Here is a 16203-nt window from a genome sequence, read left to right on the forward strand (position 1 = left end):
AGAACCTCTTATTTCTTTTCCCCTGCATAAATCCCAATATCATTACTCTTAAGACTACTGCATTAAGTTTCAATTTATGACATAAAACCCCGTACGTATTCTGTAAAAACAGCTAATGTTTAACTTGAGCATTGAATACCTCTGCTTTTAATTTCCACATATGCTGAAAGTAATACAGAAGTGCTTTGAAGTATTTCTACACATCTCTTTAAGAAAGAAAATCAGATGAAATTCTTATTGTGGAATATTTCTTTACAACTCTTTAAAACTGCGTGAAAGGAGGTTGTGGCGAGGTGGGGGTTGGTCTCCTCTCCCAGGTAACTAGAGACTGGATGACAGGGAATGGCTTCAAGATGCACCAGAGGAGGTTCAGTTTGGATATGAGCAAAAACCTCTTCTCTTCTTTTTTTAGTAATTTCTACTCTAGTATTTTGGATAAGGTGAAAGATTTCTGGATCAAGTTACACAATCTTTCACAGCAACTCTTGGTCTTGTCATTAAGGGCTTTTTCACAAACATCACAGTGAAGAGAATAAAACGCAAGTTATCTGCAGCAGATAATGTCCTTAAGGAGTGCTGCAGTCCAAGGAAAACACAGGTTAGCAGTTTAAACTTTCTGCCTCAGTACACGTTTCACAAAAGCTGGAGTACCTGCAGCTCTCCTAAGCAGCGAGTCTCTTGGAATAATCACAGGCTCACTCTCTTCTAAATCTCTTTCAGACTTGGATTCATCATCTGACCAGGGGTTTCGTTTCTTCACTTGTTTTGCACTGGATTTTGTAGGTGATGGCGCTCTTCTTACTCTAGTACCTGTAACAAGTTAAAGCATCTCTAACAGTCAGGGGAAAAAAAAACACAACTTCTGCCTTTTCTAATTGTTTATGTTGCATAATCTTAGCATAGTTTATCCTGAAATGTTTTCTTTAAACATTATAAGTTTTGTTTTACTCCCTAAAGGAAAAATTAAGAACGTGATGAAAATTTCATATGGAGGTTAACCAGCTGCTGCTGCCAAACAAATTCGCTCTAAGACAGAAAAGTAGAGAAGTCTCTAATTTGAAGTTATAGCTCCTGAGCAGTCAAATTATTGTTTTTAAAAGGTTACTGGAGCTTTTCAGGACAGGACAAGATCAGTTTTCCATTATTCAGAGAATTGGGGCAGGTAAGGTTACTGGACAAATCCATTAACACGCAAAGCAGAGGATACACTGTTGGAGGTGGTACAATACAATTGCAGGGCAAGCTCAGCTAAAGCTGGACTAATTGACTCTGGCTCAACACTAATGAGGGTGGTCATAACCGTACTCAGGGTGCTTCTCTATTTATGGGGGTTATCTATTCATACTCAGATCTTCTCTTTATTCCTTTAGCTTTCTGTTTTGTTACTGCCTGTCATGACTCTCCCCCAATTATCACCGTATTTCTCAAACAGTAATAATAAATTCCTATTAATAGGAAAAAAGTTAACATAGACATTGGTTAGTTTGCCACACCACAGTGTGCATACTTTCTAAAAGTCACCATGACTGAATATGTAAATCGGAAAATAAGTTTGTTTATTCAAGTTCTGCAAGCTGTACTGTACACTGAGACTGAAGTTCGGGGCTTGGTCCTTCAGTGGCAGAGAACATACACGTCATATATTTTCATTTGTACACCATCTAATTATGTAAAAAATAATCTATTTTTTTTCTGCTCACATATTCAACGATTTAGATCCCTCCCCCTCAAAACCATATGTAGAAAGCAGAAGATCCCCATCTCAAGAGAAGCAGAATACTCAACAGAAATTTCAGTAAGTTACTACAACTAGAGAACCATAATAGACGTGTCCGCATGTTTAACTTGAGCATTGAATACCTCTGCTTTTAATTTCCATGTATGCTGAAAGTAATACAGAAGTGTTTTGAAGTATTTCTACACATCTCTTTAAGGAAGAAAATCAGATGAAATTCTTATTGTGGTATATTTCCCTTCTCATAATGTGTGAAAAATACAATTAATGCCAAATTAGTACTCATTCCAGCTTAATGATGACTGCGTAAGGATATCTCACCAGGCTCCTTCTTCTCTCTCTTCACTTTAACGATTTGATCTGCTGGGGCTGCTGTATTCACCGAGTCATCCCCACCACCCGCAGCTTGCGCACCACCAAATTCTTCATCAGATTCCATTTATATTGCTACAGAATCAGCATCACCCTAAAAATATTAACAAGTTGGTCAAAATAAAGTTATACCTTTATATTTCAACAATAAATATGATAAATAAATAACAACCGGTGGCGCACACTGTTAGAACGGCCGCTTGCAACACTGGAGGCCCAGGTTCGAATCCCCCCTGTGGCGCAAGTGGCAGAACTGCCGCTCTGCTACACTAGAGGGCTCGAATCCCAGGAGTTGGACTCGATGATCACTAAGGTCCCTTCCAACTCGCACGATACTGTGATACTGTGATACTGTCATAAACTGCAATACAATTTTTAGCAGAGAATAAATTAAAGTAGACTATTACATTGCCAATTTTAATAGTATTGGAAGGGAAAAAAAAGCAACAAAAACACTCCAGCAATAAGTAGTCATAATAGGCTTTCAAATATAAAATAAGTCCGGCATTAATTTCTTTACACATGAAGTTAGAAAAACATCATACATACATTCAGTACTAATGGGGTCTAACGGGATCTAGTCTTTGGATTTGCATTATCAGCACAGAAAAATATAGCAGTTAAATAATGTCACTATAGCAACAGTTAGTTTACCTTTTTCCTTTTCAGCAGTTTCCTAATGGCAGATGTAATCTGTGGAACTATTCTTCTACTGTCTGATGGAATGAACTCCTCCTCTCTGTCATTTATACCTGGAGAAGCTTTTACTTTAAGCTCATCTAAATCATTGTTATTGTTGGTATCATCAGCATCATCGGCATCGTCTTCTTCTTTTGAGAAGTCAAATGTATACTTGGGCCTCACAGCTAAAAGAAAAATACATTTTTACATACTTCAGTATAGTTATGTTACCACATAAATAAATGCAAGGGGAAGTCACTCAGCAGGGCCTGCCTCAGATTACAAAAGAATTTGAGGGAAAAAAAAAAAAAGTCTTGTTTGAGTCTAGAAGAATAGAGGCACATCATTTAAACTGCTACCAAACATCAGAAGTAGTGCGACCAGCAGGAGCAGGGAGGTGATCTCCCTGTCCCTCTGTACTCAGCTCTGGCCAGATCGCATCTTGAACACCATGTTCAGTTTTGGGTCTTTCACTACATGAAGGAATCCAGGCCCTGAAGCATGTCCAGAGAAGGACAACAAAGCTGTGAGGAGACTGGGGCACACATCTTATGGTTGAGAGAACTGGGATTGTTCAGTCTGCAGAAGAGGAGGCTCATGGGTGATCTGATCACTCTTTACAACTGCGTGAAAGGAGGTTGTGGCGAGGTGGGGGTTGGCCTCCTCTCCCAGGTAACTAGAGACTGGATGAAAGGGAATGGCTTCAAGATGCACCAGAGGAGGTTCAGTTTGGATATGAGCAAAAACCTCTTCTCTTCTTTTTTTAGTAATTTCTACTCTAGTATTTTGGATAAGGTGAAAGATTTCTGGATCAAGTTACACAATCTTTCACAGCAACTCTTGGTCTTGTCATTAAGGGCTTTTTCACAAACATCACAGTGAAGAGAATAAAACGCAAGTTATCTGCAGCAGATAATGTCCTTAAGGAGCGCTGCAGTCCAAGGAAAACACAGGTTAGCAGTTTAAACTTTCTGCCTCAGTACACGTTTCACAAAAGCTGGAGTACCTGCAGCTCTCCTAAGCAGCGAGTCTCTTGGAATAATCACAGGCTCACTCTCTTCTAAATCTCTTTCAGACTTGGATTCATCATCTGACCAGGGGTTTCGTTTCTTCACTTGTTTTGCACTGGATTTTGTAGGTGATGGCGCTCTTCTTACTCTAGTACCTGTAACAAGTTAAAGCATCTCTAACAGTCAGGGGAAAAAAAAACACAACTTCTGCCTTTTCTAATTGTTTATGTTGCATAATCTTAGCATAGTTTATCCTGAAATGTTTTCTTTAAACATTATAAGTTTTGTTTTACTCCCTAAAGGAAAAATTAAGAACGTGATGAAAATTTCATATAGAGGTTAACCAGCTGCTGCTGCCAAACAAATTCGCTCTAAGACAGAAAAGTAGAGAAGTCTCTAATTTGAAGTTATAGCTCCTGAGCAGTCAAATTATTGTTTTTAAAAGGTTACTGGAGCTTTTCAGGACAGGACAAGATCAGTTTTCCATTATTTAGAGAATTGGGGCAGGTAAGGTTACTGGTTTACCTTTTGCCTTTTCAGCAGTTTCCAACCGGCGTCAGCTTTCAAGGCAGATGTAATCTGTGGAACTATTCTTCTACGAAATGGTGATGGCATGGTCTCTTCCAACTGTAGCTTCTTCATCTTGGGTTTACCAAATTCACCTTTTATTGGCTTGCCAATCATGCCTGTCAGAATGTCATCTCTTTCCTGTGCTTCTACTTTCTAACAAAAAACCAGGGGCGAGTGGGAAACATGTTCATTTTCAGTAAAGGCAAAACATGGTACTTTTTCAGTCTTTATTAACATGGAGTAGAGGATTGCCCTTAATTGTCAGCTGAATTATAGCGCACATTTTACTAATGGAAAATCAATCACTTAATCTTGGTAAATTCTTCCCTACTTCATGTGGTTAAAAACTACGCTTTTTTTCAAGCCCAAACAAATGAAAACTTTTGGAGACTTTCGAATATCTTTCTTTCATCAAGTTTCTCTTCCTCACGTGTATCGCTAGGTACTGATATAACTTTTCAGTCCTTCGGTTTTTAAAGCAAGCAGTGAGCTTTTAGATTAAGTTTTTTAAGGCACATTTTCCAGTCCTTTCCAGTTTTTTATTACAGAAGTTGAGGTTTCAGCACAGAATACTTCCAATTGCATCTGCACCATGAACATGCAGAGAAATAAACATCTTATTTGTATTATCCTGTGTTACTTCAAAAGATTACATCAGCCATTTTCAGGAAACACTGAAGGTTGAGGCTCAGCAAGTTACCCATCAATACGCCTTTACCTTTTTGCCAGAGATACTAATGAGGCAAGGTAAAAGCCTTTTGTCTAGCACTTCTGCTCTACATGCTTTGTTCCCAAATTTGTGGCTTTACATTTGATAATGCTTCCTCACTTAGAATTGCTAGTTACTACTCCCAGTTTTTTTGACATTTGAAAACAAATTTGTTCCTGGTAGTTTTTCTTTCACAGACTTGGGAAAAGCACTGTACTGTACAAATACAAGAAAGAATCCCTGAGAACAAATCAGATTTCCCACTTGCCCCTACATTTGGAGAGCAATCTGCTTTTTGTTTTGTTTTGTTTTTTTTGTTTTGTTTTGTTTTTGCTTATTTTTAATATATATTTTTTAGAAAGATTTGTAAAACATACTTCAAGCTCTTCAACAAAAGCTGCTAAGTCTTCTTTCCAGAGATCTGAAGCAGATTTCCTTTTAAGGTCATTTAGTTCTCTCTCCTAAAATGTGAAAGTAGCATATAAAATATAAGTTTTTACGTTATGAGTTGGCTGAATCATAAGTTACAAGTAACTTAGTAAATACTATCTGAACTGAACATTCACAATTGGGCACATCCGTAATTATTAAATCATTTCAAAAGAAGCCTCTCACACTGTACCAACCTTTGAAACTCTGTGCTTAATGAGCTCTTCCACTTCCTCTTTTGTGAGAGACCACAGAGACATGTTTAAGATATAGTTAAAATCAGGGCCAGAATTTGATCCAGAAGCAGAGGAAGCATCATCATTTGGGTTCTGTGGGTCCTCCTCTTCTGCTGCCTAAAGTGAAATATTCAGAATTAGACATATGAATAATCTTAGCTCTCTAAATGAACAGCAGCAATTCCCCAAAACACCCTGATGGATTACTAAGGTGTTTCCTCGTGCATTCAGTAACAAGAAATTTTTTCTTGTCTTTTCCAAAAAGCCATGTTCCTGTCATTTTTTATGGCTGGACTGTTTAGTCATTGATGTAAGAATACAAAGCTGAACCTAACATTAGCAATATGCACTGTATCCCACTGGCTACACAAACTTGTATAGATATAGATATATGTGCAAAATCTTGTTCAGAATACATTTAATAAATTGTTTTGGTGCACCTAATCGGTGTCAGGGAAGTATGCTATAGTCACTACCTTTCCATTGGGCAAAATAAATCAAGGAACACAGTGTGGGGAGGGATCCCCCACAACACTCTTGCTTCTAAATTGGAGAGATACGGATGTAATGAGCAGATTACTAGATGGATTTGGAAGTGGCTGAATAGATGTATCTAAAGAATTGCAGTTAGCAGCTCAGTGTCCAAATGCAAAGCAGTAGCAAACAGCATCTCTCAGGAGTCCATACTGAGAGTAATACCATTTAAAAGCTTCAGTAATGAGACAGTGGTGTTGCGTGTATCCTCTGCAAGTCTATGGATGATATCAAACTGAGTGGTGAAGTTGAAACAAGAGAAGGAAGGGATGCCATTCAGACAACCCACAAGAAGTCAGCCCATGTGCATCTCGTGAAGCTCAACAAAGTGCAGCACGGCATCCTGCAGAAAGGTTGGGGTAATGCCCAACACTTGTAAAGACTGGGAGGGTGACCTGAATGAGAGCAGCACAGTGGATAAGGGCTTAAGAGATGAAAAGCTGGATACGAGCTGGCAACATGCACTTGCAGCCCAGAGGCAGTCATATTCTGGTCTGCAACCAAAAGAAGCCAACAGGGTGGGGAAGGTGTTTCTCCCCACCTACTCAGCTTTCAGGAGACCCCATGGAGAGTACTGCATCCAGCTGTGGGGTCCTCAGCACAAGAAATATGTAGATCTATTACTGAAAGTGCAGAGAAGTACCACAAGAATGATCAGAGCCACAAGAGTCTCCCCTGTGCAGAAAGACAGAGAACTGAGTTCCTTCAGCCTGCAAAAGAGAAGGCTGGGGGGGAAACCTCATTGAGTCATTTCAATATTTAAAGTGGGCATATAATAAGCACAGAGATAGACTTCACAGGAGCCTGGAAGAGCGGTGGTTGCCCAGAGCTATGGGTGCCCCACACCTAGAGGCAGGTGTTCAAGGCTAGTTTGGTTAGCAGATCTGAACATCCTGATCTAGTGGGAGGTATGGCAGGACAGTTGAAATGAGATAGTCTTTAAGATCCCTTACAGCACAAACTGCTCTCTCAATCTAAAGTAAACATTCATTCATGTGATGCTTAGCATAGCAGTAACTAGGGCTTTCATACAACTAGCGTTAAATCTACAAGTAGTAACATTCAGAATTTTTATTAGACATTCTTAGTCAATTAGAAATCCATCAGCAGAACAGTTTCCCTTTAAAATGCCTTCCTTGTTAGTCGAGGTATAAATGCAGCTAGACCCTTACCCAGCATTAGTACTTGAGGTCTCATTCAGGTTATCTACAGGTAGACAGGCCTCCATGTTGCCACACTCTGATCCAGAAAGTGTGTCTGGGGACTTAAAACTTGAGCTTTCAGAAACATCCTGTGGGCCAACTGACTCTGCCTTTCCTAAGGATTCCAATGATTGCAGGACTTCACATTTTTATTCTGCTTTCTGAAAAATAGGAAAAACAAATATGAGCAAAAGCAAGTCATGGTACTAAACCCAAAAAGGAGATAGCTTTATGTCCACTAAGCTCAGTACTAATCGCTCCTCAGAGCACTTCCTGTCCAAAAAGACCATCTCCTTTTAGTTGCTCCCTAATCATTTCACAGGCTTCCCAAGAAAAATTCGTAAGTCTTTCTTTAACTAAACACCTTGAAATGTAGGTTTCAGTAGATGTTTTCAGTACTTTTATTTCTTCACCGTCATTTCATGAAGTTCACCTCAGGTCAGAAACAACTGGAAGTACAAGAGTTCCCACACAGAAAATCACAGCTTTTGAAAAAAATATATTGTTTCTAAAAAGATTAATTTATCTTTTCTTTACATCATCAAGTGTTTCTATCAGTTTCACAAACTCAGAAGCTGGAATCCAACTGATGAAAAAATAAAACAAGCCTTACATCTGCATCTGGAGGGACGCAAGACTCATGACTACTCTGCATCAAACTTTCCTTCTTGTTGGCATCCTCCTGCGATACACCTTTATTTATATCCATCTCTTCCTTCCTACTTGTTGTTCTGAAATTTGGCTTTGGTCTATGGAATCGACTCCTCAGTAACCGAACTGATGAAGTAACAGTTTTGTCTTCTTGGATCTCAGCACCAGACTCCCTAAAAAACCAAACAGGCAGTTGATGGCATGGGACAAGATGAATTCTTCCAATCACATTTCACATGCTTGTATTTAGTTTTCAGCAGTAGCTAGAACGAGAGCAAAGTAAGGGACGCCATGAAAAAGATCAACTAAGATCACATCAAACATCAAGAACCTGTACCTTCAAGACAGGTCAGCAAATGTAAAAAAAAATGAAGCAGTTTCAAAACAGCTGCAACTTCTAGTCAAACCTTGAGAGGAATGTAAACATTTAACCAAATCCTTCATCTAGCTACTAATTTCTAAAACTACAAAACAGATCTACAGCATTTCTTAAATTCTTATTCATTAACCTTTTTCTTTACCAAAAGGAGAACTTGTCACAGACACGTCCAACCTGGAGCGCATCCTCCACTCCATCTCTCCGCTTAAAAAATAATCTTACTCTGTACTGAGATCTGAAGTGTCTTTCAAGACATCTGAAGATCCTTTTTCGTTTTCAACAGCTTTTAGCTTCTGTGGGCTTTTCTTGGGAGCATCAGCCACTCCCTAAAAAGAAGACAAGTTCCACTCTAGTAAGGAAAACATTTTTGGCCAATCTCTTTTTTGGAATGAAAGGAAGAGAAAATATTTACTTTAATCGTTCTCGTATTAAAACACCTCAAAAATTAAGTTCTTTTTTTTGTTCATCAGCTAAAATCCCCGAATACTTTAAAGATAAAAATTTGTTACTTTTCTGCATACATTCCATCTGAAATGGTTTTTTTTTCAACATTGTCCTTTCTGTTCAGCACTTCTCTTCTCAAATCTGGTATCACCACCACCACCAACAAAAACATCAGTGAAATATAATCTCTGTCTCCACAGAAAGCAGAATCTAATTACAAGCACCAGAAAACTCTATGACAGTTCAGATTAACTGGAAGGAATAAGACACACAAATACTATGCTTACAGATTAAGTGGTAAATCTTTCTTACCACTGCCCAGCAAAAATACACCTATGCAGCTGCTTGAGAAGCTTACATCTTTGTGGCACGAATCCTTGCTTTCATTCACATGGTGTAACGCATATCCTTCTGCTTGTCCTCTTCAGGATCTTTTTCATGTCCGTGCTCTTTTCTCCATGCAACAGTTCTTTCTAGGTTTGGTTTGGGTTTCTGCACTCGGCCTCTTTTGAAAGGTGCTGGTTTCAGCACACTCTCTTTGCTGCCTTCTTGTGAACCAGCCATGTCATTAGACCTGGAAAAATACATAATACATCTTGTGTACTTATGGATCTTACATTGGAAGGCTCCTAAGGCAAATATGTTTTCCTTTTTAAGCACTAAATCACATACATTTCCATAAGGCAGAGCTATGCACTGCTAAGTCCATGGAGACAGTAGAAGTGCTTGAGAAGTAAAAATGTATGCTTGCACCGTTCTTTTCTTTCCCCACTGGAAATGGGATACTACGCTACAGATCTTTTTCTGACTCACAAAGGCACTTCTCAAATTCGTAGCTGCTCTAGAGGCAGAACAACCTAATTTAACAAAGGCTATGAAAGGTATCAGGAACTTTATAAGAATATAACAATAACTTAATAATCTTACTGGCGTACAAATACAAGATGTATCTACAACTACCACCTTCTTCTGTGCCTTTACACCGAGAGCCACGTTATACAGCAAGGAAGATAATAACAGAACTAAATGCTGAAGTGTTTTTATGTCTGATCAAACCTTGTATAGTCATCCTTCCCCTTCTTTAAAAGGACTAAGTGAAAAGACAAGGTGTTTTTTTTATTAACTCTCCTGTAAAGGACATTTCTCCTGTCACACCACATCTGCCATTTCTCCACTGAGTAGAAATACAGGAAACACTCATTAATTAAAATATACATTAAACCACCCACACTGGAATGGTGTTTTTTTTTCTCCTCACACTCATATGCTCAACTGTGCTTTAAGAACAAACACTTATTCCTGTTGCTTAAACACTCAATACTTTTCACTCACTGAAAGGATGATACATCAGTATTCAAAGTATTGGAGAAAGCTTGCTTTAGTTTGCAAGGGACCAGCTAATTCTTTGCATTCATCATGGGGATCGATGCATTTAAAAACACTGCTTTAAATCGAAAAACAACTAATTTATTTCATGCATTTAATAAGTAAGCACACAAACAAATAAATAAATAAATGTTACTCTTCTCTGAATTTCTATCTCAGAGCAGAAATTGTCCAAGAAACTTCTGTTTTAAGAACTGCAAGATTGTGAAGATGCCGGTATTCCGTGATCCTGTGTAACTAACATCCTGTGTAACATGACCAGATGTGAGGGTGGCAAATTGCAAGAAAGAAGCATCCTTTATTTCCCCCCCTACTTCCAGCATACTTACTGAGACACCATCTCCAAGACTTTGCCAGCTTTTTCCACAGCTTCTCCACTGCTGACATCAAACTTATTCCTTTGGTCAGTATTCTGAGTAGAAACAGAATATTAAGACATTAACACCTTTGTACTTATCAAGTGCATCATTACCTAATAGACCAGGTAACTATCCATGACAAGATACAAAACAGGCTGCTCATGACAGATGCAATCACTTATGTAGTGAGTATCACATGCCCAGAAAGGTGCTGTAAACCCTAGTTCAAAAAACCAATGTTGTGCTTGCTGCATGGCATGAGAGCATTAACATCTGCCATTTGTGCAACGAGCTGTCTCCCAGGCTGAGATCTCTACACCATGTTACTAATGGCTAAGTAAGTGCTAATTCCTAGTCACCCTCAGGAAACAAAAGCGAATGTTGCTGTTGCATCCAACAGTTTTGTACTTAACAGGTTATTTCCAGTTATCTCGCACCATCAATACCTTTTCAGTTTCTTCCTTAGACACACTTTAGCAAGTTACTTCATGTAAGCATCAAATATTGCTTAGTCTTAAGAGTGTGGAAACTCCATTTATCTGTATGTTGAAAAGATTAAGTAATCACACTGGGAGCATGCCATTGCTGCTTCTCCGAGCATCAGAAACAGCTGGCAGACGGGGTGGGGGCAAAGCCACTGTTATCACTTTCCCCTCCCCACCAAATGTCAAGCCTCAGTCTCAGCAAAGCAGCACAGTGCAGGCAATTCTCCAGCTGTGTGGCAGGGGTAGTGTCATAGGGACTCAGCATTTGGTTCCACGGCTGTCTTCTGTAATCCTGCCAAGCGAGCACTGCTGGCTACATACCTCTCTCTGTGCTTCCCTGGCCCGTCACTGCTGCTTTGGATTTTATGCTGCTTTAGAACTCGTGTCTATAACATAACATGACCTAAATCCCATCTTGTCCCATTTCCAGCATTCCTTCCTAGTTGTTTTCCGTAGTTCAGGAGCTCTAGGATCTTGTCTGGAATTCAGTAGAATCCAAGGTGAAAGTTAAGGCTTGAATAACTGCAGCTGAAAGAATTTCTGATGCTGTCAGTGTGACTTTTGATTTTCAGAGTTTGGATGTCTCTGGCACCCGAGCCATTTATTTATTTATTTTACTACTTCTTTAAATAGCCTTAGAAAAAGTAATTGCTTAACGCACTGCACAGAACACGTTTTTACATTACATTAAGAACTTACGCCTGGCCAAGTTGATTCACAGCATCGGTTTGAGATTTCCAGAATGTACGTACCTTGACTTTGCCATGGAGTGAACAGAATCACGTCAGTCACTGGAGAGGAACTTACATCTGCATCCGTAGATGTCATGTTCAAAACACACGTGATTCATGTGATAACAAGGCTGTTATGAAAGCAGAAACGGCTCCATAACATCAATGGATCATCTCTTCAGCTGGCTGTCTCCTGGAGCTGTAGCCATTAGGGGCATCTCCTGTACGGCTGAATAGTGAAAAAGTTGAAGGCGAGGAAGACGATGAGCCTTCATCCCACCCCCACCCCCACCACTCACTACGCAGGCGCAAGGGGGAGGGGCTGATGCTAATAGGGTCTCAGGAACGCCACGATCATACCTGCTTGATCTCTGCTCTGTGGGGATGGAGTTGGATTCCTAAGGCACTCCTGCAGCAGGAGCTGTGCTGCCATTGTGGATGGGAGCAAACGATCTCTCGCATCCCGGTGCTGCTCTTGATCAGCCCGAGCTTCCTGTCTGTGGTTTGTGCTGCCGTTCAGTGCTGTTTCTCCTGCTGTTTGGATGCTGCTCCCTCACACCTCCGTCCTCCCCCCGCGGCCATTCCTGGCTCCCAGCTCCTGACCCGTGTCCGCCCCTCCCCCGGCCTCCCATTGGGCAGCGGCAGCTCCGCCGGCTCCGATTGGCTGAGCCGCAGTGCGCGGGAACCAGCGTTGCGTCCCGGCCGTTGGAGGGGCGGCTCCACACAGAGTGCGGCTCCGCAGCCCGGTCCGATCCGAGGGCGAACGGGACCGGCGCGGCAGCCGGGGCTGTGCGAGCTGCATCGGGACGGAAACCGGCACCACGGAACGAGTGCTGAGAACAGCTCCGCCGGAGTGCGGGGAGAACGGCACTGGTGCGGGGAAAGGGCTGGGGGGGGCAGAAGGGGGGATGGGACTGGGGGGGAGGGGGGCAGAGGGGGATATGGGGCTGTGTGGGAGGGTCCAGAGGGAGATAAGGGACTGGTGGGGGGAGGGGGTCAGAGCGGGGATATGGAACTGGGGAGTGGGCAGAGGGGGATATGGTGCGGGGGGGCAGCAGAGGGGGATTTGGGACTAGGGGGAAGGGGGCAGAGTGGGATATGGGACTGGGAAGGGGGCAGAGGGGGGATATGGAGCTGTGGGTAGGGGGCTGAGAGGGGATATGGGACTGGGGGGGGGGGGAGAGGGGGGATATGGGGCTGTGGGGAGGGTCCAGAGGGGGATATGGGTCTGGTGGGGGGGCGGGCAGAAGAGGATATGGGACTGGGAGGGGCCAGAGGGGGATATGGGACTGAAGGGTGGGGGGCAGAGGGGGATATGAGGTAGCGGGGGAGGGGCCAGAGGGGCATATTGCACTCGGAGGGGTGGCAGAGGGGGATATGGGAGTGGGAAGGGCCAGAGGGGGATATAGGACTGATGGGTGGGGGGGAGAGGGGCAGAGGGGGATATGGGGCTGTGGAGGAGCCATAGGGGAACATGGGGATGTGGAGGTGCCAGAGGGGGATATGGGGCTGGGGGAGAGGGGGGAGAGGGCGATATGGGATTGTGGGGGGGCCAGAGAGGGTTTTGGGACTGGGGGAATGCCACTGGGAAAGGATCTCTCTGTGTAGATTGCTTCTCTTGGAGTTTTCCCTGTGAGCCTGTGAATTTTGCATTTGATTTCAATGGTCTCTTTCTAACTGCAGCGCTCTAGTTTTGTTTTTTCTTCAGGGGCCGTAGAGGGATGTGGGGGGGCCACTGGGGGATGTAGGAAAGTAGGGGGCTGTGGGGGGACTCTAGGTAGTCATATAAGACTGTAGGGAGCTGTGCAGGGGCTGTAAAAACCTACAGGGAGTTGAGGGGGACTCTAGGGGGAATATGGGGCTGTGGTGGGCCATAGGAGGACTAGGGGCTCAAGGGGGTTCTGAGGGTGTGTAGGGGTTGTGGGGAGCTATTGGAGGATATGGGCAGATCTGGGGCTTGAAGGGGTGGTGTCTAGAGAGAGAGAGGTTTGTGGGGGCCTTGGGGTGATATGGGGCTCCTGGGGGCTGTTGGGTGCTATGGGGAGGAATATGGAGTTCTAGCAGATGGTGGGGGTGTAGGTGTGCTCTATATATGTACATAGATGGGAATATAAAAAGATACATCCACGTGTGTTCCGGGCTGCACTGAAAAAGGGGTGACCAGCAGGGAGGGGGAGGTGATTGTCCCCTCCTACTCAGCTCTTGTGAGGTCCTCTTTGCAGTACTGTGTCCAGGCCTGGGAAGGATGTGGAGCTGTTGGGGTTGGTCCAGAGGAGAGCCACTGTGATGATCAGAGGGCTGGAGCAGCTCTCCTATGAGGAAAGGTTGAGGGATCTGGGCTTGTTTAGCCTAGAGAAGAGAAGGCAGCGGGGGGACCTCATTGTGGCCTTTCAGTACTTGAAGGGAGCGCATAAACAGGAGGGGGAATGGCTGTTTATGAGGGTGGATAGTGATAGGACAAGGGGGAATGGAAGTTGTGGATGCCCCATCACTGGAGGCATTCAGGGCCAGACTGGATGTGGCTGTGGGCATCCCGGTATGGTGGTTGGCATCCCAGCACCCAGCAGGGGTGTTGAAACTAGATGATCGCTGCGGTCCTTTGCAACCCAGGCCATTCTATGATTCTCTGATACGGGGGGATATGTCTATAGGGTGGACAGTAGGGGGATGTGCTCGCAGACACTCGTGCAGCCCTGTGCACACACACTCGCGTGTGCAATTCCATCCTGGCTTTATGCAATCCTGTGTGCACTCACATGTGTTTTGTATTGATTTCCCGCCGAATCCTCCGGTGGACTCGTAGTTAGGCTGGGAGTGAAGGGGAGCACTGGGTAGCTGTTTGTGTTCCCTGCTGTGTGCTGCGGGGTTGTGCTGGCAGCGGTGCGGCTGGTTTGCTTTTCCTTGGGAGGGTGGGAAGGAGCTGAGCAGGCCCGGTTCTTTTCTCCAAGGATTCTGATCCTCCAGTGTCACTGCACCAGGGAGTGCACGATCTAAAGGACTTCTGGGTTGTGATAAACTCGTATCTCGGCAGCTTCTATGATTTCAGGTTGGGTGTTCTAGTGCAAGCAGTTTGGGGGCATGATTTATCGTCCCCGTAGCTAACGCAGTGTGGGAAATTTTGACCTGCTTTGGCTTGCCAGTGCTTTCCCCTGTCTCCACTTGTCTGGAGCCTCCTTGAAATGTATGCCTAATGTGGAACTATTTTCTTCTTTCCTAGCTTTTGTGGCATAAAGAAGCACAGAAAGGTGCTGGAACAGCTTGTTCTGGATGGCATCTCCAAGCAATTGGAGAAGAGGAAGACCTTCGGGAATAGTCAGCATGGATTTACCAAGGACAAATTGTACTTGGCCAACCTGTTAGCCTTCTACGATGGCATCACCAGCTGGGCTGATGGCGGGAGAGCAGTGGAAGTCGTCTACCTTGACTTGAGCAATGCTTTTGATGCAGTCTCCCATGACATCCTGGTAATAAAGCTGAAAAAGTGTGGGACAGATGAGTGGCTGGTGAGGTAGGCTGAGAGCAGGCTGACTGGCCAAGCTCAGAGGGTGGCGATCGGCGGTGCAGAGTGCGGTTGGAGAGCTGTGAGTGGCAATGCTCTCTGGGGGTCGGTGCTGGGTCTGGTCTTGTTCAATGCCTTTGTCATTGACCCTGAAGAGGGGTAGTGTCCACTCTCGGTAAGGATGCCAATGAGTCAAAGCTGGGAGCAGTGGCTGGCACACCGGAAGGCCGTGCTGCCATTCAGCAAGACGTGGACAGGTTGGAGAGCTGGGCCAACAACAAAGCAGATGAGGTTTAGCAAGAGCAAGTGTAGAGTCTTCCAGCTGGGAAGGAATAACTGCAGGTATCGGTCGAGGCTGGGTTGTGACCTGCTGGAGAGGAACTCTGCAGAGTAGGGCCTGGGTGTCCGGGTGGGTGACAGGTCAGCCATGAGCCAGCAGTGTGCCCTGGCGGCCAGGAAGGCCAGTGGGATCCTGGGGTGCATTTAAAGGAGCATGGCCAGCAGGGGAATGGTCTCTAGCGGTCCCTTCTAGCTCTAATTCTGTGATTCTGTACTTGCATCATTGCTTCTTGCAGCAGTACAGTGTTTCAGAAGAGAGAAAAACGCGGTGGGCATAAACTGGATTTCAGCCATTAGTAAAGTTGTGCTGAGATCTGGGCAGACTGTCGCACTTGCGAATGTGTGCAAAGCCTGCCGGCAGAGAGAAATAACTTCTCTGCAGGCTTGTCTGACGTAGGTCATTGCTAGGTGAGCTTCTGCTTTAAAGCATCAAGCTGTATAAACACGGCATT

The 16203-nt window shown here is 43.8% G+C and overlaps 1 pseudogene; it reads right to left on the reverse strand.

Annotated features, from left to right (window-relative positions):
* Positions 1-16203, reverse strand: part of LOC140264593 (DNA topoisomerase 2-beta-like) — an 81085-nt pseudogene that overhangs the window by 5212 nt on the left and 59670 nt on the right.

The sequence above is a fragment of the Excalfactoria chinensis genome, chromosome Z, assembly GCF_039878825.1.
Source record: "Excalfactoria chinensis isolate bCotChi1 chromosome Z, bCotChi1.hap2, whole genome shotgun sequence".
NCBI lineage: Eukaryota > Metazoa > Chordata > Aves > Galliformes > Phasianidae > Excalfactoria > Excalfactoria chinensis.